The sequence below is a fragment of the Triticum urartu genome, chromosome 6 (genome assembly GCF_003073215.2).
Source record: "Triticum urartu cultivar G1812 chromosome 6, Tu2.1, whole genome shotgun sequence".
In the NCBI taxonomy this organism is placed as follows: Eukaryota; Viridiplantae; Streptophyta; class Magnoliopsida; order Poales; family Poaceae; genus Triticum; species Triticum urartu.
In genome coordinates, this window is record NC_053027.1 from 493,798,531 (window position 1) to 493,822,195 (window position 23,665).

The 23,665-nt window shown below is 43.8% G+C and overlaps 1 pseudogene; it reads right to left on the reverse strand.

Moving 5' to 3' along the window:
- Positions 1-1,581: 1,581 nt before the first annotated feature.
- Positions 1,582-23,665, reverse strand: part of LOC125516876 — an 89,699-nt pseudogene continuing 67,615 nt past the window's right edge.

Sequence of the window (23,665 nt, forward strand, 5' to 3'; positions counted from 1 at the left end):
CTACAGGATAGGTTGGCAAAGAAAAATTCTTTTGGAGCCCTTTGGTTTGTAGGAAAATGGTTTTATATTCCTATGTAGGATAGGAAGCAATCGTTCACATTACAAAGGAAAAAAAGCCTAGACTCAATGGAAAAAATCATATCATATGCATCAAATGACATTTATTTCCCTATAGGAATTGCGATACATGTCATCTAATGAGAGTAAGTCCACCTGCATGAAAAAAATCTATTAGCCTTATAACTATTTAACTTGGCCTTAAATTTTTCAATGATGAAATTATAAGCAACAACTCTTTTCCTACCCAGATTTTAATTTGAGGTCTGGCCCGAAATAACACAAAACAAATTCATAATTTGCACTATCATATCAGAATCATTTTTATCCGCTATGATCTAAACAATCAAATAATGAGCAAACATTATTTCCTCCCAAGAACTACACTTGAATGAGTAAAATTTCAAGACACATCCTGGTCTTAATCCCTCCAATATGTTCCATAGGTATTTCATGGTCTTAATACGTTTGATGGGGTAAGCGGGGGATAGCGAGGAAAAAAAAACTCCCAAACTATATTTCTCGGATCGGCGACGATGTGGCCTCCATCCTTCCATTGGCAACCATGACAACCATCCATCCCTCGGCGGGCATGGTGAGGGCTCGTGCGCCTACCTCTCCCCTTGTGGCCATCAGGCGGTGTATGGCTCCCGCGGAGCCCCAACACGCGTTGAGCACTGGTGTCCGCAGATCTGCTATGTGCGGCCGGTGTAGTGGCAGAAGGCGAAGTGGTCGCGAGTGTGGAGAATCTGGTGCTGCATGCTGCTGGGGAGGCGTGCACGGGGGTGTTGTGGATGCACCGGACCATGGAGATGATGAGGTTTCCAGCCCGCAAACTGGGCATCCTCGATCTGCTTCACTCTTGCAGGTCCACCATCCTCGGTCATATCCATTTTGTGGATTCGGCAGGTGGTCGGTGGCGGCAGGTTCCAATGGCAGAAGTTTACCTATGCAAGCGGGATTCACGCAGTGAGCGCTAGGGCTACGGCCCAGGGCGGCTATGAGCAGAAGGTCAGGTGGTCCAAGATGTTGGTGGCCCCTGTGCATCAACATCTCGGTGATGCCACTTTGGGGCGTGTTTGGTTACATTGCCAATCCAGCCTAGCCCGTCGATCCTGGCTCTAGTGAGCCGGTTTGAGGGGATGAAGGCCAAAAAAACCACATGCACATAGTTTGGTTGCCTGCATACCCCTAGTTGCATGAGACAACCATTTTTGACCCGGCATTTGGTTGCCCGCATTGCATTAGCATATGACATGGTGTTTGGTTGCAACCTGCATAAGGTGTTGTCACCACTTCTTACTAGTGGTGAGCTTACCACACACAATCTAAACATGTAGCGCCAGCTACTTAAACAAATGACAGTTCATCCTAACTAATATCAAATGACAGTTCAAATTATTAAGAGCCATTGGCTAAATAGGGGATAGTTCATCGGTGTTGCTGCTAGCAGATCTTCCTCTTCTTCTTCCTCTTGTTCTGCTTCTGCTTTTGCTACTGTTGTTGCTTATTCTTCTATCTTCTTCAAATCATGCACTGACCTCTGTTAAGCCACATTGCCTCTGCCCACTCCAACCTTTTGTTCTTCCAAGTGTGATTGTCAAATGCCTCCACACCATGGTCGGAGCGAACAAGATCGTCAGGCTCGACCTCTTCCTCCTCAGGCACGTGTTTATCAAAGCCGCACTGGAGGATCCAGTTATGCAGAATGCAATAAGCAAGAACAAGCTTAACCTAAGTGGAGTATGGGTGGAATGGCTTCTGATCCGGGATCTTAAACCTATTCTTCAGAGCTCCAAATGCCCTCTCAGCAGTTACTCTAAGGCTGGAGTGTCTGAGATTAAACAGCTCCTGTGCAGTCCTAGGATAGTTACTACCAGAGAACTCATTGATATGGTACCTGGTTTTCCTGAAGGGTGGAAGAATACCCAACTGACGTGCATAGCCAGCATCTCCAAGGTAGAACTTGCCGTCGGGGATGTTGATCCCATTAGGTCGACTCATGCCATCACTGAGAATGTTAGCATCATGCGCTGACCCCCCCCCCCTAGCCAGCCAGCACATATGTGAACTTCAGATCAAAGTCAATAGCAGCAAGCACATTCTGGCTTGTGTAGTGTGATACGTCTCCAACGTATCTATAATTTTTGATTGCTCCATGCTATATTATCTACTGTTTTGAATGTTTATGGGCTTTATTATACACTTTTATATCATTTTTTGGGACTAACCTATTAACCCAGAGCCCAGTGCCAGCTTCTGTTTTTACCCTGTTTTAGGGTTTCGAAGAAAAGGAAAACCAAATGGAGTCCAATTGACCTGAAACTTCACGGAACTCTTTTTTGGAAGGAAAGAATCCCAGAAGACTTGGAGTGCACATTGGGGGACCTACGAGGAGGTCACGAGGCAGGGGGGCGCGCCCTCCACCCTCGTGAGCCCCTCGTGGCCCCCCTGACGTACTTCTTCCGCCTATATATCTCCATATACCCTAAAAACATCCGGGAGCACAATAGATCGGGAGTTCCGCCGCCAGAAGCCTCCGTAGCCACCGAAAATCAATCTAGACCCATTCCGGCACCTTGCCGGAGGGGGCAATCCTTCTCCGGTGGCCATCTTCATCATCCCGGTGCTCTCCATGACGAGGAGGGAGTAGTTCTCCCTCGGGGCTGAGGGTATGTACCAGTAGCTATGTGTTTGATCTCATTCTCGTGTTCTTGAGGTGATACGATCTTGATGTATCACGAGCTTTGCTATTATATTTGGATCCTATGATGTTTCTTCCCCCCTCTACTCTCTTGTAATGGATTGAGTTTCCCCTTTGAAGTTATCTTATCGGATTGAGTCTTTAAAGATTTGAGAACACTTGATGTATGTCTTGCCGTGGATATCTGTGGTGACAATGGGATATCACGTGATTCACTTGATGTATGTCTTGGTGACCAACTTGCGGGTTCCGCCCATGAACCTATGCATAGGGGTTGACACACGTTTTCGTCGTGATTCTCCGGTAGAAACTTTGGGGCACTCTTTGAGGTTCTATGTGTTGGTTGAATAGATGAATCTGAGATTGTGTGATGCATATCGTATAATCATACCCACGGATACTTGAGGTGACATTGGAGTATCTAGGTGACATTAGGGTTTTGGTTGATTTGTGTCTTAAGGTGTTATTCTAGTACGAACTCTAGGGCTGTTTGTGACACTTATAGGAATAGCCCAACGGATTGATTGGAAAGAATAACTTTCAGGTGGTTTCGTACCCTACCATAATCTCTTCATTCGTTCTCCGATATTAGTGACTTTGGAGTGACTCTTTGTTGCATGTTGAGGGATAGTTATGTGATCCAATTATGTTAGTATTGTTGAGGGAACTTGCACTAGCGAAAGTATGAACCCTAGGCCTTGTTTCAACGCATTGCAATACCGTTTACGCTCACTTTTATCATTTGTTACCTTGCTGTTTTTATAATTTCAGATTACAAATACCCATATCAATTATCCATATACCACTTGTATCACCATCTCTTCGCCGAACTAGTGCACCTATACAATTTACCATTGTATTGGGTGTATTGGGGACACAAGAGACTCTTTGTTATTTGGTTGCAGGGTTGCTTGAGAGAGACCGTCTTCATCCTATGCCTCCTACGGATTGATAAACCTTAGGTCATCCACTTGAGGGAAATTTGCTACTATCCTACAAACCTCTGCACTTGGAGGCCCAACAACGTCTACAAGAAGAAGGTTGTGTAGTGCACATCAAGCTCTTTTCTGGCGCCGTTGCCGGGGAGGTTAGCGCTTGAAGGTATATCTTTAGATCTTGCAATCGAGTCTTTTAGTTTCTTGTTTTATCACTAGTTTAATTTATAAAAGAAAACTATAAAAAATGGAATTGAGTTTGTCTCATACGCTCCATCTTTTTAATATCTTCCGTGAGTATGATGGAAAGGATAATTGTGCTCAAGTGCTAGAAGAAAAAATCTATAAAATGTTTGGCACTAAATATTTGAATGATGATCATGATTGCAATGTTGTTAGTATGAATTCCTTGAATATCCATGATGCTAATGATATGCAAAGCCACAAGCTTGGGGAAGCTATGTTTGATGAAGATGATATTTTTTGTCCCCCAAGTTTTGATGAGCAAATTTATTATAATAAAAGCATGCCTCCTATCTATGATGATTATTGTGATGACACGTATGCTTTAAATAATAATGATAACCATGAAACTTTTCATCTTGATCTTAATTTTCAATCACATGATAGTTATTTTGTTGAGTTTGATCCCACTATTATTCATGAGAAGAATTTTGCTTGTGTGGAGAGTATTAAATTTTCTATGCTTGTAGATCATGAAAAGAATGCTTTAGGTTCTGGTTATATTGTTGAATTCATTCATGATGCTACTGAAATTATTATGAGGGAGGAATATATGCTTGTAGGAGTTGCAATAATATCAAGTTTCCTCTCTATGTGCTTAAAATCTTGAAGTTATGCTTCTTTTGCCTTCCTATGCTAGTTAATTATTTTTCACATAAATTGTTTGCTCACAAAATCCCTATGCATAGGAAGAGGGTTAGACTTAAATGTGCTAGTCATATTCTTCATGATGCTGTCTTTATGTTTCAATTCTTATCTTTTATGTGAGCATCATTGAAATCATCATGCCTAGCTAGGGGCGTTAAACGATAGCGCTTGTTGGGAGGCAACCCAACTTCATTTTTGTTCCTTGATTTTTTCTCCTGTTTATTAATAAATAATTCATCTAGCCTCTGTTTAGATGTGGTTTTATTCTTTTAGTTAGTGTTTGTGCCAAGTAGAACCTTTGGGAAGACTTGGGGAAAGTCTTGTTGATCATGCTGTAAAAAACAGAAACTTTAGCGCTCACGAGAATTGCTGCCATTTTTATTTGGAGAGTGCTATTTAGTTAATTATTTTTGAAGATGATTATAGATAAATTCCTTAGGTCCAGAAATTTATTTGATAATTTTATGAGTTCCAGAAGTATACGTTTGAACCAGATTACTACAGACTATTCTGTTTTTGACAGATTCTGTTTTTCATGTGTTGTTTACTTATTTTGATGAATCTATGGCTAGTAAAATAGTTTCTAAACCATAGAGAAGTTGGAATACAGTAGATATTACACCAATATGAATTTAGAATGAGTTCATTACAGTACCTTATGATGGTGATTTATTTTCTTATACTAACGGAGCTTACGAGTTTTCTGTTAAGTTTTGTGTTGTGAAGTTTTCAAGTTTTGGGTAAGGATTCGATGGACTATGGAATAAGGAGTGGCAAGAGCCTAAGCTTGGGGATTCCCAAGGCACCCCAAGGTAATATTCAAGGACAGCCAGGAGCCAAAGCTTGGGGATGCCCCGGAAGGCATCCCCTCTTTCGTCTTCGTTCATCGGTAACTTTACTTGGAGCTATATTTTTATTCACCACATGATATGTGTTTTGCTTGGAGCGTCAATTTATTTTGTTAGGATTTTCTTGCTGTTATTTAGAACAATGTTTTGCATCTTTTATTTCAATAAAAGTAGCATTGATAGCCTTTACTATGCCTATTTTAGAAGTCCACATGTTGCTGTTTGAAAACAGAAAGTTTACAGCTGTTGCAATAATTCCCTAGAAAATTCAGAATGTGATAAAATGTTGAAACCTTTTGCATATTAGCTCTGATAAATTTACTACAGTGGGAATTTTCTTTCATAATTTTTGGAGTTAGGGAAGTATGGATGTTTCTGCATTCTTTACAGACTATCCTGTTTAGGCAGATTGCTGTTATGTTTGCATATGTTTGCTTCTTTAGTGATTCTATTTGAGGATAGAACTATTAAATATGCAGAGGAATTTAGTATGCAATGTTGAATAATAATTTTAGTGATTTGCTGCAGTAGAGTATGATAAGGTTTTGGCAATGGTTTATACTAACTTATCTCACGAGTCCTTGTTGAGTTTTGTGTGGATGAAGCTTTTGAGATTTAGGGAAACCCTGATATGAGAGGAATTAAGGAGACACAAAATCTCAAGCTTGGGGATGCCAAATGCACCCCAAGATAATATTTCAAGAAGTCTCAAGCATCTAAGCTTGGGGATGCCCCGGTTGGCATCCCATCTTTCTTCTTCAACAATTATCGGTTAGTATCGGTTGATCCTAAGTTTTTGCTTCTTCACATGATGTTTGCCATTATTAGAATGTCATTTTATTTTGCTTTGCTTGCTGCTTGAATAGAATACCAAGATCTGAAATTATTAAATGTTAGAGAGTCTTCACATAGTTGCATAATTATTCGACTACCACTACGAAAAAAATACACTTCCGTGATGATACGTGTTTGTCACAGTAGGTCGCGTTTTTTGTCATGCATGTACATCCATGAAAAATTTATGACAGAATCAAGATAGTTATACCTGTGCTATCGTAGAAGTGTTCCATGACATTACCAAAATTATCATCATGGAAGTGTCCACTTCCATGACGATAAATCGCGCGTCACAGAAGTGCTTTTGTCAAGGGTGACCGACACGTGGCATCCACCGTAACGAAACGTCGTTTAGCTATCGGGTCGGGTTTTGGATCCGATAACCCGTTAACAGCCCCGACCAATGGGGATTTTCCATGTGTAAAATCATCATTGGCTGGAGGAAACACGTGTCGGCTCATCGTCGGGACAGATGTCATCCACTCATTGGACAGAAGGCGCCTATGATACATTGACACGTGGCACGGCCCAATAGAGGCCCATTCCTGTGAAAAGGCCGGCCCGTTTGACTTGGTCAAAAGGTGGCGGGCCGGCCCATGGAAAGCCTGTTAACGGCTTGTTCGCATATAGCCCATTTACAGCCCGCTAACCCAAGGCCCGTTACGCCCTATCCGAATTAGGCCCAGTAGCGTCATCTAGGCCATCCAATATGATTCCCGCCCGTTTTCACTTTTGGCCCATGTATGGCCCATGACGTCTTTTGGCCCATATGAGGCCCTATGTAACTCTTGGCCTATTAACGGCCCGTGGTGAAACTGGCCCGTAATGAACAGTGTATCACTTTACACCCATTAACGGCCCATGGTGAAACTGGCCCGTAATGAATAGTGTATCACTTTATACCCATTAACGGCCCGTTATTCCATTGGGCCGTCTCCAGCCCATGTTATCTTTCGGCCTTCTCAGAGCCCATTTATTCTTGGGCTCATTTCCAGCATTCGTTTACTTACGGCCCGTTACTGTCATTTTCTGCTTGTGGGCCAAATTCAGCCTGTGGTTACAGTCGGCCCGTTTGTGGTCCGTTAATACGTTGGGCCGTTTTCATAGCATCATCAAATACGGCCTATTAACGGTGGCCCATTATGGTCGGCCCATGAACAGACGAGTCCAACTCTAACCCATTTACGGCCAGAATGCGGTCTGTTTGGCCCATGTTTGGCCAATCGATCATACGGCCCGTATAAGGCCCATTGATGATATGGCCCGTAGAAGGCCCATTGATGATACGGCCCGTATAAGGCCCATTGATGATACGGCCCGTAGAAGGCCCATTGATGATACAGCCCGTAGAAGGCCCACTATTTCTACGGCCCGTAGAAGGCCCACTGTTTATACGGCCCGTAGAAGGCCCAATGTTTCTACGGCCCGTGGGAGGCCCAGTGTCACTACAGTAAATATTAGCCCATGGTTATGAAGGAAATATGCCCTAGAGGCAATAATAAAGTCATTATTTATTTCCTTATATCATGATAAATGTTTATTATTCATGCTAGAATTGTATTAACCGGAAACATAATACATGTGTGAATACATAGACAAACAGAGTGTCACTAGTATGCCTCTACTAGACTAGCTCGTTAATCAAAGATGGTTATGTTTCCTAACCATGAACAAAAGAGTTGTTGTTTGATTAACGAGATCACATCATTAGTTGAATGATCTGATTGACATGACCCATTCCATTAGCTTAGCACCCGATCGTTTAGTATGTTGCTATTGCTTTCTTCATGACTTATACATGTTCCTATGACTATGAGATTATGCAACTCCCGTTTGCCGGAGGAACACTTTGGGTGCTACCAAACGTCACAACGTAACTGGGTGATTATAAAGGAGCATTACAGGTGTCTCCAAAGGTACATGTTGGGTTGGCGTATTTCGAGATTAGGATTTGTCACTCCGATTTGTCGGAGAGGTATCTCTGGGCCCTCTCGGTAATGCACATCACATAAGCCTTGCAAGCATTGCAACTAATAAGTTAGTTGCGAGATGATGTATTACGGAACGAGTAAAGAGACTTGCCGGTAACGAGATTGAACTAGGTATTGGATACCGACGATCGAATCTCGGGCAAGTGACATACCGATGACAAAGGGAACAACATATGTTGTTATGCGGTCTGACCGATAAAGATCCTCGTTGAATATGTAGGAGCCAATATGGGCATCCAGGTCCCGCTATTGGTTATTGACCGTAGATGTGTCTCAGTCATGTCTGCATTATTCTCGAACCGTAGGGTCCGCACGCTTAACGTTACGATGACAGTTATTATGAGTTTATGCATTTTGATGTACCGAAGTTAGTTCGGAGTCCCGGATGTGATCACGGACATGAAGAGGGGTCTCGAAATGGTCGAGACATAAAGATTGATATATTGGAAGCCTATATTTGGACATTGGAAGTGTTCCGGGTGAAATCGGGATTTTACCGGAGTACCGGGAGGTTATCGGAACCCCCCGGGAGCCATATGGGCCTTAATGGGCTTTAGTGGAAAGGAGAAAGGGGCAGCCCAAGGTGGCCGCGCGCCTCCCCCCTCCCCTAGTCCTATTAGGACTAGGAGAGGTGGCCGGCCCCCCTCTCTCTCTTTCCCCCTCGGGGAATCCTAGTCCAACTAGGATTGGGGGGGGAGTCCTACTCCCGGTAGGAGTAGGACTCCTCCTGCGCCCTCCTCCTGGCCGGCGGCCCCCTCCCCCTTGGCTCCTTTATATACGGAGGCAGGGGGCACCTCTAGACACACAAGTTGATCCTCGTGATCATTCCTTAGCCGTGTGCGGTGCCCCCTGCCACCATATTCCACCTCGGTCATATCGTTGTAGTGCTTAGGCGAAGCCCTGCGTCGGTAGAACATCATCATCGTCACCACGCCGTTATGCTGACGAAACTCTTCCCCGAAGCTTTGCTGGATCGGAGCCCGGGGAGCGTCATCGAGCTGTACGTGTGCTAAGAACTCGGAGGTGCCGGAGTAACGGTGCTTGGATCGGTCGGATCGGGAAGACATACGACTACTTCCTCTACGTTGCGTCAACGCTTACGCAGTCGGTCTGCGTGGGTACGTAGACAACACTCTCCCCTCTCGTTGCTATGCATCACCATGATCTTGCGTGTGCGTAGGAAATTTTTTGAAATTACTGCGTTCCCAACAGTGGTATCAGAGCCTAGGTTTTATGGTTTGATGTTATATGCATGAGTAGAACACAAGTGAGTTGTGGGCGATATAAGTCATACTGCCTACCAGCATGTCATACTTTGGTTCAGTGGTATTGTTGGACGAGACGACCCGGACCAACATTACGCGTACGCTTACGCGAGACCGGTTCCCCCGACGTGCTTTGCACATAGGTGGCTTGCGGGCGACTGTCTCTCCAACTTTAGTTGAACCGAGTATGGCTACGCCTGGTCCTTGCGAAGGTTAAAACGGAGTCAAATTGACAAACTATCATTGTGGTTTTGATGCGTAGGTGAGATTGGTTCTTGCTTAAGCCCGTAGCAGCCATGTAAAACTTGCAACAACAAAGTAGAGGACGTCTAACTTGTTTTTGCAGGGCATGTTGTGATGTGATATGGTCAAGGCATGATGATGAATTTTATTGTATGAGATGATCATGTTTTGTAACCGAGTTATCGGCAACTGGCAGGAGCCATATGGTTGTCGCTTTATTGTATGCAATGCAATCGCGATGTAATGCTTTACTTTATCACTAAACGGTAGCGATAGTCGTAGAAGCATAAGTTTGGCGAGACGACAACGATGCTACGATGGAGATCAAGGTGTCGCGCCGGTGACGATGGTGATCATGACGGTGCTTCGGAGATGGAGATCACAGGCACAAGAAGATGATGACCATATCATATCACTTATATTGATTGCATGTGATGTTTATCCTTTATGCATCTTATCTTGCTTTGATTGACGGTAGCATTATAAGATGATCTCTCACTAAATTATCAAGAAGTGTTCTCCCCGAGTATGCACCGTTGCCAAAGTTCATCGTGCCCAGACACCACGTGATGATTGGGTGTGATAAGCTCTACGTCCATCTACAACGGGTGCAAGCCAGTTTTGCACACGCAGAATACTCGGGTTATACTTGACGAGCCTAGCATATGCAGATATGGCCTCGGAACACGGAGACTGAAAGGTCGAGCGTGAACCATATAGTAGATATGATCAACATAATGATGTTCACCATTGAAGACTAATCCATTTCACGTGATGATCGGTTATGGTTTAGTTGATTTGGATCACGTGATCACTTAGAATATTAGAGGGATGTCTATCTAAGTGGGAGTTCTTAAGTAATATGATTAATTGAACTTAAATTTATCATGAACTTAGTCCCTGCTAGTATCTTGCTTGTTTATGTTGTTTGTAGATAGATGGATCGTGCTATTGTTCCGTTGAATTTTAATGCGTTCCTTGAGAAAGCAAAGTTGAAAGATGATGGTAGCAATTACACGGACTGGGTCCGTAACTTGAGGATTATCCTCATTGCTGCACAGAAGAATTACGTCCTGGAAGCACCGCTGGGTGCCAGGCCTGCTGCTGGAGCAACACCAGATGTTATGAACGTCTGGCAGAGCAAAGCTGATGGCCACTCGATAGTTCAGTGTGCCATGCTTTACGGCTTAGAATCGGGACTTCAACGACGTTTTGAACGTCATGGAGCATATGAGATGTTTCAGGAGTTGAAGTTAATATTTCAAGCAAATGCCCGAATTGAGAGATATGAAGTCTCCAATAAGTTCTACAGCTGCAAGATGGAGGAGAACAGTTCTGTCAGTGAGCATATACTCAAAATGTCTGGGTATAATAATCACTTGATTCAATTGGGAGTTAATCTTCCAGATGATTGCGTCATTGACAGAATTCTCCAATCACTGCCACCAAGCTACAAGAGCTTCGTGATGAACTATAATATGCAAGGGATGAACAAGACTATTCCCGAGCTCTTCGCAATGCTGAAAGCTGCGGAGGTAGAAATCAAGAAGGAGCATCAAGTGTTGATGGTCAACAAGACCACTGGTTTCAAGAAAAAGGGCAAAGGGAAGAAGAAGGGGAAATTCAAGAAGAATGGCAAACAAGTTGCTGCTCAAGAGAAGAAACCCAAGTCTAGACCTAAGCCTGAAACCGAGTGCTTCTACTGCAAGCAGACTGGTCACTGGAAGCGGAACTGCCCCAAGTATTTGGCGGATAAGAAGGATGGCAAGGTGAACAAAGGTATATGTGATATACATGTTATTGATGTGTACCTTACTAGAGCTCGCAGTAGCACCTGGGTATTTGATACTGGTTCTGTTGCTAATATTTGCAACTCGAAACAGGGACTACGGATTAAGCGAACACTAGCAAAGGACGAGGTGACGATGCGCGTGGGAAACGGTTCCAAAGTCAATGTGATCGCGGTCGGCATGCTACCTCTACATCTACCTTCGGGATTAGTATTAGACCTAAATAATTGTTATTTAGTGCCAGCGTTGAGCATGAACATTATATCTGGATCTTGTTTGATGCGAGACGGTTATTCATTTAAATCAGAGAATAATGGTTGTTCTATTTATATGAGTAATATCTTTTATGGTCATGCACCCTTGAAGGGTGGTATATTCTTGTTGAATCTCGATAGTAGTAACACACATATTCATAATGTTGAAGCCAAAAGATGCAGAGTTGATAATGATGGTGCAACTTATTTGTGGCACTGCCGTTTGGGTCATATCGGTGTAAAGCGCATGAAGAAACTCCATACTGATGGACTTTTGGAACCACTTGATTATGAATCACTTGGTACTTGCGAACCATGCCTCATGGGCAAGATGACTAAAACGCCGTTCTCCGGTACTATGGAGAGAGCAACAGATTTGTTGGAAATCATACATACAGATGTATGTGGTCCGATGAATATTGAGGCTTGTGGCGGATATCGTTATTTTCTCACCTTCACAGATGATTTAAGCAGATATGGGTATATCTACTTAATGAAACATAAGTCTGAAACATTTGAAAAGTTCAAAGAATTTCAGAGTGAAGTTGAAAATCATCGTAACAAGAAAATAAAGTTTCTACGATCTGATCATGGAAGAGAATATTTGAGTTACGAGTTTGGTGTACATTTGAAAATTGTGGAATAGTTTCGCAACTCACGCCACCCGGAACACCACAGCGTAATGGTGTGTCCGAACGTCGTAATCGTACTTTATTAGATATGGTGCGATCTATGATGTCTCTTACAGATTTACCGCTATCGTTTTGGGGTTATGCTTTAGAGACGGCCGCATTCACGTTAAATAGGGCACCATCAAAATCCGTTGAGACGACGCCTTATGAACTATGGTTTGGCAAGAAACCAAAGTTGTCGTTTCTTAAAGTTTGGGGCTGCGATGCTTATGTGAAAAAGCTTCAACCTGATAAGCTCGAACCCAAATCGGAGAAATGTGTCTTCATAGGATACCCAAAGGAGACTGTTGGGTACACCTTCTATCACAGATCCGAAGGCAAGACATTCGTTGCTAAGAATGGATCCTTTCTAGAGAAGGAGTTTCTCTCGAAAGAAGTGAGTGGGAGGAAAGTAGAACTTGACGAGGTAACTGTACCTGCTCCCTTATTGGAAAGTAGTACATCACAGAAAACTGTTTCAGTGACACCTACACCAGTTAGTGAGGAAGCTAATGATGATGATCATGAAACTTTAGATCAAGATACTACTGAACCTCGTAGATCAACCAGAGTAAGATCCGCACCAGAGTGGTACGGTAATCCTGTTCTGGAAGTCATGCTACTAGATCATGATGAACCTACGAACTATGAAGAAGCGATGGTGAGCCCAGATTCCACAAAATGGCTTGAAGCCATGAAATCTGAGATGGGATCCATGTATGAGAACAAAGTATGGACTTTGGTTGACTTGCCCGCTGATCGGCAAGCAATTGAGAATAAATGGATCTTCAAGAAGAAGACTGATACTGACGGTAATATTACTGTCTACAAAGCTCGACTTGTCGCAAAAGGTTTTCGGCAAGTTCAAGGGATTGACTACGATGAGACCTTCTCACCCGTAGCGATGCTTAAGTCTGTCCGAATCATGTTAGCAATTGCCGCATTTTATGATTATGAAATTTGGTACATGGATGTCAAAACTGCATTCCTGAATGGATTTCTGGAAGAAGAGTTGTATATGATGCAACCAGAAGGTTTTGTCGATCCAAAGGGAGCTAACAAAGTGTGCAAGCTCCAGCGATCCATTTATGGACTGGTGCAAGCCTCTCGGAGTTGGAATAAATGCTTTGATAGTGTGATCAAAGCATTTGGTTTTATACAGACTTTTGGAGAAGCCTGTATTTACAAGAAAGTGAGTGGGAGCTCTGTAGCATTTCTGATATTATATGTGGATGACATATTACTGATTGGAAATGATATAGAATTTCTGGATAGCATAAAGGGATACTTGAATAAGAGTTTTTCAATGAAAGACCTCGGTGAAGCTGCTTACGTATTAGGCATTAAGATCTGTAGAGATAGATCAAGACGCTTAATTGGACTTTCACAAAGCACAAACCTTGACAAAGTTTTGAAGAAATTCAAAATGGATCAAGCAAAGAAAGGGTTCTTGCCTGTGTTACAAGGTGTGAAGTTGAGTAAGACTCAATGCCCGACCACTGCAGAAGATAGAGAGAATATGAAAGATGTTCCCTATGCTTCAGCCATAGGCTCTATCATGTATGCAATGCTGTGTACCAGACCTGATGTGTGCCTTGCTATAAGTTTAGCAGGGAGGTACCAAAGTAATCCAGGAGTGGATCACTGGACGGCGGTCAAGAACATCCTGAAATACCTGAAAAGGACTAAGGATATGTTTCTCGTATATGGAGGTGACAAAGAGCTCATCGTAAACGGTTACGTTGATGCAAGCTTTGACACTGATCCGGACGATTCTAAATCGCAAACCGGATACGTGTTTACATTAAACGGTGGAGCTGTCAGTTGGTGCAGTTCTAAACAAAGCGTCGTAGCAGGATCTACATGTGAAGCGGAGTACATAGCTGCTTCGGAAGCAGCAAACGAAGGAGTCTGGATGAAGGAGTTCATATCCGATCTAGGTGTCATACCTAGTGCATCGGGTCCAATGAAAATCTTTTGTGACAATACTGGTGCAATTGCCTTGGCAAAGGAATCCAGATTTCACAAGAGAACCAAACACATCAAGAGACGCTTCAATTCCATCCGGGATCTAGTCCAGGTGGGAGACATAGAGATTTGCAAGATACATACGGATCTGAATGTTGCAGACCCGTTGACTAAGCCTCTTCCACGAGCAAAACATGATCAGCACCAAGGCTCCATGGGTGTTAGAATCATTACTGTGTAATCTAGATTATTGACTCTAGTGCAAGTGGGAGACTGAAGGAAATATGCCCTAGAGGCAATAATAAAGTCATTATTTATTTCCTTATATCATGATAAATGTTTATTATTCATGCTAGAATTGTATTAACCGGAAACATAATACATGTGTGAATACATAGACAAACAGAGTGTCACTAGTATGCCTCTACTTGACTAGCTCGTTAATCAAAGATGGTTATGTTTCCTAACCATGAACAAAAGAGTTGTTGTTTGATTAACGAGATCACATCATTAGTTGAATGATCTGATTGACATGACCCATTCCATTAGCTTAGCACCCGATCGTTTAGTATGTTTGCTATTGCTTTCTTCATGACTTATACATGTTCCTATGACTATGAGATTATGCAACTCCCATTTACCGGAGGAACACTTTGGGTGCTACCAAACGTCACAACATAACTGGGTGATTATAAAGGAGCATTACAGGTGTCTCCAAAGGTAGATGTTGGGTTGGCGTATTTCGAGATTAGGATTTGTCACTCCGATTGTCGGAGAGGTATCTCTGGGCCCTCTCGGTAATGCACATCACATAAGCCTTGCAAGCATTGCAACTAATGAAGTTAGTTGCGAGATGATGTATTACGGAACGAGTAAAGAGACTTGCCGGTAACGAGATTGAACTAGGTATTGGATACCGACGATCGAATCTCGGGCAAGTGACATACCGATGACAAAGGGAACAACATATGTTGTTATGCGGTCTGACCGATAAAGATCCTCGTTGAATATGTAGGAGCCAATATGGGCATCCAGGTCCCGCTATTGGTTATTGACCGTAGATGTGTCTCAGTCATGTCTGCATTATTCTCGAACCGTAGGGTCCGCACGCTTAACGTTACGATGACAGTTATTATGAGTTTATGCATTTTGATGTACCGAAGTTAGTTCGGAGTCCCGGATGTGATCACGGACATGAAGAGGGGTCTCGAAATGGTCGAGACATAAAGATTGATATATTGGAAGCCTATATTTGGACATTGGAAGTGTTCCGGGTGAAATCGGGATTTTACCGGAGTACCGGGAGGTTATCGGAACCCCCCGGGAGCCATATGGGCCTTAATGGGCTTTAGTGGAAAGGAGAAAGGGGCATCCCAAGGTGGCCGCGCGCCTCCCCCCTCCCCTAGTCCTATTAGGACTAGGAGAGGTGGCCGGCCCCCCTCTCTCTCTTTCCCCCTCGGGGAATCCTAGTCCAACTAGGATTGGGGGGGGGGAGTCCTACTCCCGGTAGGAGTAGGACTCCTCATGCGCCCTCCTCCTGGCCGGCGGCCCCCTCCCCCTTGGCTCCTTTATATACGGAGGCAGGGGGCACCTCTAGACACACAAGTTGATCCTCGTGATCGTTCCTTAGCCGTGTGCGGTGCCCCCTGCCACCATATTCCACCTCGGTCATATCGTTGTAGTGCTTAGGCGAAGCCCTGCGTCGGTAGAACATCATCATCGTCACCACGCCGTTGTGCTGACGAAACTCTTCCCCGAAGCTTTGCTGGATCGGAGCCCGGGGAGCGTCATCGAGCTGTACGTGTGCTAAGAACTCGGAGGTGCCGGAGTAACGGTGCTTGGATCGGTCGGATCGGGAAGATGTACGACTACTTCCTCTATGTTGCGTCAACGCTTCCGCAGTCGGTCTGCGTGGGTACGTAGACAACACTCTCCCCTCTCGTTGCTATGCATCACCATGATCTTGCGTGTGCGTAGGAAATTTTTTGAAATTACTGCGTTCCCAACAGGTTATTGTGGCCTAGTTTTAAAAATAGGTTATTGCAGCCACTAGCAAACCGCAGAAAAAGAACTGCACTGACTACAAGCAAACAAATAAACAAGACAACAAGGAAATAAATAAGCAAGCAACTTACACTAGGCTATCACGGCTATTACACATATTACATCCACTGGGCATCAAAGTTCGCCACCAGTGCAAATATAGGGAACACAGCAGCATATAAACGCCGCAGCAAAACAAGTCCAGAACTGAAACCACTTCAGAAGAGCTCAAGAAACAATATCCTGGGTACCCATAATGCTGGCAAGATGCTTAGCAAGCTTATTAAGTTTCTCTTGTTTGGCGCTTAAGTCCTCCAGTGCTAGTTGTTGCACCAGAAAGTATGCATCTGAATTCTGCAGGGACTTCCTCAGTCCTTCGGCTTCCTGTCGCATAACATCTTATCGATGTCTTTCAACTTGAAGTTGAGACTCAAGAAGCCAAACTGATTCAGACAATGAGTTCGAAGAGCTGGTGCCAGCAGTGGTAGCTAGTAACTCGAACACTACATCAAGATAGGACTTTGGGGTTGTCTCAGTGTCTTCAATATATTTTTTATCAGCTTTCTTGGAGACCAACAGGGATGTCTCACTATCTTGAACCTTATCTGCATTACTTCCTTTACCATTGCATAACAGGGTACTCTTCTCCAATATTTTATCCGCGTTCTAAAAGAGAAACAAACAAACACATCTCAGGTTTACAATGTAGTATATGAAACTCATTTTGGTAAACCAGTTCAGTAGTAAGGTGGACAGGATAACAGCATGAAGCAAACATATCTATGTAGTATGGTCACTGTATGGTCTATATCATTCTAGTTTATGTTGCCAAATCAAGATAGATACAATTCGAATCATATCTATTTAAGACAAAGCAGCATAGATAGAATATAAGTGTGGGAAACTACACAGCAATAACAACACTTGTAATGTGCATGGCATGAGAATATAACTGTTTATTCAATTGAAACTGAAATCAACATAGAGCAAGTTACAACAGCAAACAGCCAAACACGTTGAAGAAACAGGTTTAAAACATACCTGTTGTGCCATTGGAGTTTCAGTTGCATCCTTCAAATTTGAAATTAGTTGGTATCAGTAAATACAGTGATGCAAGAGCAAAGTAATATGAACCATAGCTACGGAACCTGACCTGAGAACAATTCTTCTTCTGCTTTAAGCATTGACTTCGGGTTCGGAGTGGTGGTCCTCGTGATTTGGGCACTGCAGTTGCCTTACTAACTGCTCGTGCTTGGGTGCTCTGTGGTGGAGACGGTGTTGTGTCAACGGGAACTGGGTGTCTATCTGCTGGCGTTGGCGTTAGAAGGGGTGTAGCTGGTTCTCTGTCCAACTGGGTAGGGGTACAATCTGCATGAGTGTGGGTTATGTGTGGTGGGGCTGGTTCTTGGGCAAGTACAACTGTGGTTCTATCTGCATCGACAGGTAGCACGATCTTTTCTGAAGATTTTACTCCCACAGATACGGCCATCACTCCCTCCAATTGAAATGGCTGATAAACAAGAAAAGTAATTGAATGTACAGACATTGTAAGATAGACAGGTGCAATGGATAGTAGGGAAGAAAATAGGGCATGAAATAATTCACATTTATGTTGTCTAAGCAAACAGAATAGCAGGACATAATTTCACATATATGATGGCTAATTAAACAGGATAGCATGACACAATTTCACATGTATGATGGCTAACTAAACAGGATAGAATGACATACTTCAAAATATGATGACTATGTAAACAGGATGACATGATATAACTATGCGATGTGTCTATTAAAGTGGTTGGCATGCCATAAATCACAAACATGCCGTCGATGGAAACATGATGGCATGATATAATTCACGGATAGAATGACATAATTTAAATATGATGACTATGTAAACAGGATGAGATGATATAACTATATTATGTCTTTAGAAAATGGGTTGGCATGCCATAATTTAGATACATGCTGTCTATGTAAACATCATGGCATGACATAATTCAAATATATGATTTATATACTAAGGAAGTGAGCAGAGGGAATCGCATATATGATGTGTCAACTAAGGAGATGGCATTCAATATTGTGTATATGATGTAAAAACTAAGCATTGCAATACAACATATGCATTATATGAGTAATATAACCCTGCCAAGTTTGAGCATACACCTCAGGGGGGTAATTGGACTGGTCATCTGCCTCTGAATCCTCCTCTCAAGAGCTATCTGTAACCAGCAAGATATCTGCTTCAACAGGTAGCATTGTCTGCTCTGAAGACCTTGTTTTCACTCCAGATTTCTCCATCACCAATTCAAATGGCTGATGCATAGGAAGAGCAGTTGAATATACAAACATTGTCGACAAAAGCAATGAGAAATACAAAAAAGGACGGCATGATATAATTCACATATATGACGCTTGCCTAAACAGCATGGCATTGCATAATTCACATACATAATGCCTTGAAACAAGATAACATTGCATAATTCACATATATAATGTCTTGCAACAAGATGGCATTGCATAATTCACATATATGGTAATTAGACACTAAACATGTGGCATTCACACAAAGCATGTCTAAACTAAGCAAATGACATAGCAATGCAAGATACCATACACACGATATGAGCAACATAACCCTGCCAAGTTAGGGCATGCACCTCAGAGGGGGGGATATGACTGGTCATCTGTCTCTGAATCCTCCTTTGAGGAGCTATCGGTAACCACCAAGACATGCGCTTCGTCAGATAGCATTGTCTGCTCTGAAGACCTTGTTTCCACTCCAGATTTTTCCATGACCGTGCCAAATGGCTGATGCACAGGAAGAGTAATTGAATGTACTAAAATTGTTGACAAATTTAACATGTAATAAAAAATGATGGCATGATATAATTCACATATAAGATGACTGGCTAACCAGGGTGGCATTGCAAAATTCACATATATGATGCCTGGCTAGACAAGATGGCATTGCATGATTCACATATACGATAAAGAAACTAAACAGATGGCATTGACACAAAGCATGTCTAAACTAAGCAGATGACATCTTTAATGTATACAGTAAGCAATGCAAGGCACCATATGCATGATATTACCAACATCAGCATGCCAAGTTAGAGCGAAGACCTCATGGGGTAAATAGGAGTGGTCTTCTCCTTCTGAATCCCCCTCATAACAGTTATCTTGCTCTTGATTACGATCCGAAATGGGTGGAGGGGGCTGCCTTTGCGCCCACCATGGAACGACGTCTGCATGAAATTTTATTGCCACACAAGGCTCGTCTCTTTTGCTCTACATGATCAGTTCCATTGTGTACAATAACTGGCATGCATAGGAATAAAACATAGTGAGATTATGTAAGGAGTGCATGCACAAATCCAGAGTGATGGTAGCAAACCATGGATAGACCCAAAACCAATGATAGCAGGCAGATAATAGCTTTAGTTAAAAAATACAGATAATGGCTCCTTTAATGTTTGTTTGCACCCAACATGAAACTCATAGTAGACACCAGAGATTAACCAGATAGTAGACAGATAGTACTGATTGCTTCCCTAATATGTACCCCACAACCATTTAAAAACTCAAGTTTCAGCATTATTTTGGACCTGACTCGGAGTCTAATAGGTGAACACGATGATAATGTAGCATGTCATCATATTAAGCGACGCATAACGTAAGCAGACACGGAAGAGTGCGACCTCTCTTGCGGACCCGTGTAGTCCTCAAGGTCATCTGCTCAGTTGATGATGGTAATGCAGTTGCCGTGGCTGCCGGCGGCGGGGAAGAAGATCTGAGGCAGCGAAAGATAGTCTGGAGAGCAGATCCCTGCTGTGGTGAACCCTTCCGTCGTTGGAGCAGCTGAGCTGGGGTGGAACACAGCGCCGCAGGAGCAGGACAAACCACACAAGGTTTTCTTTGACACATATCTGTAACAGAAGTAATTGAGTAAGGGCTTGTTTGAATTTGAGGATTCTAACAATGCAGGGATAGGAAATAGACAGGAATAGGATAGGAATGCATGTGCAAAATAGAGAATTTAAAAACACATGATTTCTGCCAATCTGGGTGTTTGATTCATAACAATTGGAAGATCCCAGGATGCAAAAAAGCATGGTGAGATTAAGTCAAACCACAATAAAATGTATGGTTATAATGCTATTATGCTACTATCTCTTAGTATTGTGCTTGATGAATAGGAATATGAAAAGGAGGAGAAGTGGAAATTAGAGTTCCTACGGTTTTTCTTTCAAGGAGACACTAAAGGAACAAATCCTACAGTTTTCCTTTGCTCCATTCCTTTGCACCAAATTCATGAAAAGTAGTACCATAGGAAACTTTCCAACTCCAATGTTTTTCATTCACTTTTCCTTTCAAGCACTGGCGATTCTAGTAGGCAGGCTTGACCAAGGAAATCCTACACGAAAAAATGTTTTTGTGCTACTTCTATTACTTTGGACCTAGGCCACTGCCATACTAGCTCAACTCCTAGGCCCATCGACAAATGCACAGCTCAAACGCGCAGAGATAAATAATGATGGCGTTTAAGAGAGTCCATCATGGATAGCTAAGTTGCCTGGTACCTCACTGCTTGTCATATAGTAGGATAAAATAATCGTATTTCCCATTACTACGAGTGCTCAGTGGACAATATATATAACATGTAGAGTAAAAAAGAGATGCAACAAGTGTACAACCTCTTTGGCGAAGCCATGTCGATCTCAGCGTTATTGGGTTGGCCGGTGAGGATGCTCCGGCTGACTTGGCTGTCGGAGGAGGGGAAGAAGATCTTAGGCGTCTGGAGATGGAGCCCGAGGTACTGCTCTGCTGTGATGGAGGGTTTCGTCGTTGGAGCAGCTCTAGTGAGTTGTACGACGCCGAGGCTGAAGTAGGACAAGAGAGACAACGAACAACGTTAACCTGAGTGGAATTCTAATAGCATCTCCAATACATGACGTAAAATACATAAACACAAAGTGCTAGATGTAAAATACATCAGCCGCTCATCTCTGAACTTAACTGTTGAAACTGAATTTAACTGTCGAAACTGAACTTAACTGTCGAAACTGAATTTTGCTGTCGATACTAAATTTTGCTGTCGAAACTGAACGCACTAGCAAGGTGAGGCTACACGTCGGTCGACTAACTTTTTCATCTCTGGTCAGTCGATTTTGCAGTCGTTGGATACGAAATCAAGGGCCTGCGGTTCATCTTCAACCTCCACCCCCCTGAGCCGGCCAAACAGCAGCCCCCCCCCGCCCACGATCGGCGGTGCGTCGCCCCGCCCGCCCCGAAAACACTCCCCACCGCCGGTCCTCCGCTGCCCCGACCATCCCTCTAGCCCCCCCCCCCCCCCCCCACCCCCCCCCCCCCCCGTGCCGAGCTTTTTCTCCGGCGATCCCCACGCCACGGTACCGCCAACACCCCGCCAACGCCCCGCCACCGCCGGCGACCACCGCCCCCATCCTGAACCCTAAGATAGATAGTGGGGTACCTCTCCGGCGAGCCCCCCTCCCCACTGCGGCTGGTTCTTCCTTCACCCCGGCGGCATCGGAGTGAAGTGTAGCTAAATCGGAGCAGCATCGCAAGCAAGAGCAAGATCGAGAGCAGCAGCGCGAGCAAGAGCAATAGCAAGAGCAGACCAGGCAGGGGACCTAGAGCAAGAGCAGAGCAGCAACGCGAGCGAGAGCTAAAGCAGCAGTAGGTCCTACTGATGTGGACGTCGCCGCCGAGGGAGCGACGCCGTGGAGGAAGTGGCCGGCGACGCCGCCGTGGATGGAGCTGCGCCGTGTCGGCTCGGGACCGAGCGCCGGCAGCACCGTGAGATCGAATCAAGAAGAAAATGCGGCGATTAGTGTACAACCTCTTTGGTGGCGCCGATTAGGCCGCAGCTTCATCCGAGGAAACGGTGATGATGATGCTCTTCCGGTGGTGCAAGTGAAGACGGCGGTGTGGGAATGGAGGTGGCGCGAAAGACGAGGGGAACATCGGGGCAGCTCCTTGGAGGTGGAGGACGGGGTGGCTGAACCTGCGGGACAATGAGATCGATGCCGGATCCTCATCCGGTACGGTGGATGAGGGACGTCGAGGTGTTTCTGTGGATGATGTCATCGGGGAAGAGGCTCCGGCTGGGTGGCAGACGGAGCAGGGTGTGGGGTTTCTTCGCGGGTTTTCGCGGCCTCGGTGTACGAATGGGTGGGCGGATGGGATGGCAGTGGGGAACCATTGCTTAGAGACGCGCTTGTCCGAAATGTGGGGTAAGTTACGAAAGTACCCCCACCAATTTGAGGTGGTTCTTTCGGTTCAGGGGTACCACGGGCATTTCGCGTGTCGGGATTTCACAGGAGGTGGGAGTTTTCGCGCGCGTTGTAATTTTGGAATAGCAAGGCGTGGGTTGAGATGGAGGGAGTTGTCGGAGCACAACGAGACAAAGATATATCTTAAATATTTCAGGCTAAAGGCGCGGGTTGAAGAGGCGGGAGTTTTGCAGCACGATAGACAGAGACGCTAGCTTGAATTTTCGGCATAACAAGGCGCAACTTGAAATTTCGGAAGAACAAGCTTAATGTGTACCCAAAAAAAAGACAATTTGCACCTCAACACGCACAACACACACACAAACACCATTTAGACTAGAGTAAGGTACACGTGCATTGCACGCATGAGATTTGGCAACCAAATTATGAATAAATACCACATTATAGCATGCAAGCTTTGAGTCATATATGCATGATGTAGATGTTCGTTTAATTCTTATAGTTCATTTCATTCAAAATCATCTAGTTTTTATAAGAAAGCTAATCTATTTTAAGATTCATGGAATTGTGTGCCGTAAGACATAAAGTAAAAACAAATAATGGCAAATCATGTAGAAAAACATTTGGGCAATTCTGATACGGAAGATTCTAGAACAAATAAGAAGTGCTTGTGTTTTGATGTTTGTGCATTATGCTTAAGTTCAACCATGGAGCCTTCTAGATTATACATGTGGCGAAATCTGGTGGAATCTAGATGATATCCAACGGCCAGTAGTGCTCAAATTTGCCATCTTTGGACCATCGGATTCGCCTCATCCAACGACCATCTTTCAAAGTTAAAGTTACCCGCACACAATATAAAAAAATATAAAATGTAATATATATATAGGGGTATAGATATAGAT